This window comes from Poromitra crassiceps, assembly GCF_964638095.1.
Source record: "Poromitra crassiceps genome assembly, chromosome: 16".
NCBI lineage: Eukaryota > Metazoa > Chordata > Actinopteri > Beryciformes > Melamphaidae > Poromitra > Poromitra crassiceps.
Genome location: NC_139645.1, coordinates 1,170,154 through 1,173,589, shown reverse-complemented (window position 1 = coordinate 1,173,589; position 3,436 = coordinate 1,170,154).

Genomic DNA, 3,436 nt, shown 5'->3' with positions numbered 1-3,436 from the left:
CACTACAGAGTGACATAGGTGACTGTGTTGCACTACAGGGTCACTACAGAGTGACATAGGTGACTGTGTTGCACTACACGGTCACTACAGAGTGACATAGGTGACTGTGTTGTACTACACGGTCACTACAGAGTGACATAGGTGACTGTGTTGCACTACACGGTCACTAGAGTGACATAGGTGACTGTGTTGCACTACAGGGTCACTACAGAGTGACATAGGTGACTGTGTTGCACTACACGGTCACTACAGAGTGACATAGGTGACTGTGTTGCACTACACGGTCACTAGAGTGACATAGGTGACTGTGTTGCACTACACGGTCACTAGAGTGACATAGGTGACTGTGTTGCACTACAGGGTCACTACAGAGTGACATAGGTGACTGTGTTGCACTACACGGTCACTACAGAGTGACATAGGTGACTGTGTTGCACTACAGGGTCACTACAGAGTGACATAGGTGACTGTGTTGCACTACAGGGTCACTACAGAGTGACATAGGTGACTGTGTTGCACTACACGGTCACTACAGAGTGACATAGGTGACTGTGTTGCACTACACGGTCACTACAGAGTGACATAGGTGACTGTGTTGCACTACACGGTCACTAGAGTGACATAGGTGACTGTGTTGCACTACACGGTCACTAGAGTGACATAGGTGACTGTGTTGCACTACAGGGTCACTACAGAGTGACATAGGTGACTGTGTTGCACTACACGGTCACTACAGAGTGACATAGGTGACTGTGTTGCACTACACGGTCACTACAGAGTGACATAGGTGACTGTGTTGCACTACACGGTCACTAGAGTGACATAGGTGACTGTGTTGCACTACACGGTCACTAGAGTGACATAGGTGACTGTGTTGCACTACAGGGTCACTACAGAGTGACATAGGTGACTGTGTTGCACTACACGGTCACTACAGAGTGACATAGGTGACTGTGTTGCACTACAGGGTCACTACAGAGTGACATAGGTGACTGTGTTGCACTACACGGTCACTAGAGTGACATAGGTGACTGTGTTGCACTACACGGTCACTAGAGTGACATAGGTGACTGTGTTGCACTACAGGGTCACTACAGAGTGACATAGGTGACTGTGTTGCACTACACGGTCACTACAGAGTGACATAGGTGACTGTGTTGCACTACACGGTCACTAGAGTGACATAGGTGACTGTGTTGCACTACACGGTCACTAGAGTGACATAGGTGACTGTGTTGCACTACAGGGTCACTACAGAGTGACATAGGTGACCGTGTTGCACTACACGGTCACTACATAGTGACATAGGTGACTGTGTTGCACTACACGGTCACTACAGAGTGACATAGGTGACTGTGTTGCACTACAGGGTCACTAGAGTGACATAGGTGACTGTGTTGCACTACACGGTCACTACAGAGTGACATAGGTGACTGTGTTGCACTACACGGTCACTACAGAGTGACATAGGTGACTGTGTTGCACTACACGGTCACTACAGAGTGACATAGGTGACTGTGTTGCACTACACGGTCACTACAGAGTGACATAGGTGACCGTGTTGCACTACACGGTCACTACAGAGTGACATAGGTGACTGTGTTGCACTACACGGTCACTACAGAGTGACATAGGTGACTGTGTTGCACTACACGGTCACTACAGAGTGACATAGGTGACCGTGTTGCACTACACGGTCACTACAGAGTGACATAGGTGACCGTGTTGCACTACACGGTCACTACATAGTGACATAGGTGACTGTGTTGCACTACACGGTCACTACAGAGTGACATAGGTGACTGTGTTGCACTACACGGTCACTACAGAGTGACATAGGTGACTGTGTTGCACTACACGGTCACTACAGAGTGACATAGGTGACTGTGTTGCACTACACGGTCACTACAGAGTGACATAGGTGACTGTGTTGCACTACACGGTCACTACAGAGTGACATAGGTGACTGTGTTGCACTACACGGTCACTACAGAGTGACATAGGTGACTGTGTTGCACTACACGGTCACTACAGAGTGACATAGGTGACTGTGTTGCACTACACGGTCACTACAGAGTGACATAGGTGACTGTGTTGCACTACACGGTCACTACAGAGTGACATAGGTGACCGTGTTGCACTACACGGTCACTACAGAGTGACATAGGTGACTGTGTTGCACTACACGGTCACTACAGAGTGACATAGGTGACTGTGTTGCACTACAGGGTCACTACAGAGTGACATAGGTGACCGTGTTGCACTACACGGTCACTAGAGTGACATAGGTGACTGTGTTTGACTGTGTTGCACTACCCTCTGCTTAGCTAACTTCATGTCATGGGGCGAAATGTCAATGAAGAGATATTCAGAGAGGAGACGTGTGGCATAGATATATATAAAGGCTAGATGGCTTAAGGCGGAGTCACCAGCGTCGTTGAACGGCCGCCATCTTGCTACAGTGCCTTTCTGGTACGTTCTATGGTAGCTGGTGACCTGCACAGACAAAAATACTCATAACTCGCTGAAATCTTGACGGATTTACAAACGGTTTGGTTTATTACAAGCATATTCCGTTCCCGAGATAGACCAAAAAAAAAAAAAAAACACTAAAAACACTATTTTTTTGATGGGCTCCAAATTACACCAAAATTAAACCGAAGCATCTATGCCATGAGAGGGATTCAGGCACAAAGTTTCATGCAGTTTCATCAATTTCCCTAGGAGTTATGATCATATGATGTTGCCATACTAACCCAACAACAGATGCTCATAACTCCTAGTAGCTCCCTGTAGCAAGATGGCCGCCATGCGACGACGTCGCTCTCCATTGGCCGGCAGCGCGGGTAAGCTATCTAGCCTTTATATATATCTATGACGTGTGGTGCCAGCAGAGAACAGAGGAAGTATACGACCCTGATTAAGGTTTGGATTTTCGACGATGCTCCCCCTGCAGGCCAGGCTGTAACAGTGCTTCATCCCCTTCAGTTCAGCAAAGCTGTGTGAGTGCGGGTACCGGTAGCAGCATAGCGGTCAAGGCTGCAGGTCAGGAGGAGGATCTGCTTTAGGGCTGAGTGTCATAAAGATGTGTTAAAAAATGTAAAGTCCTTCAGAGCGGATAAAGAGGTTTAACATGTTTAAAAGAAGATATTTGAAAAAAGAATCTTAAAGAATATAGGATAACGATGTTTATAACATTTTTGGGACTCACTTTTGTACCCGAGTGGAGCAAACAACAATGAGCGTAATAATGGGGAAGGCACAGCTGTCTATATGATCTCTGAGGGGAAGCTCACTGTCCCACACTTTGAAAAACCCCTCTGTTAACACAAAGGTAGGTCCTACTATACCTACAGTCCCAGAACCTGTTCTACACTCATATGTTCTACCTACCCTTTGTTCTCCTATATGAGACAACAAGAGAGAACATGAGACA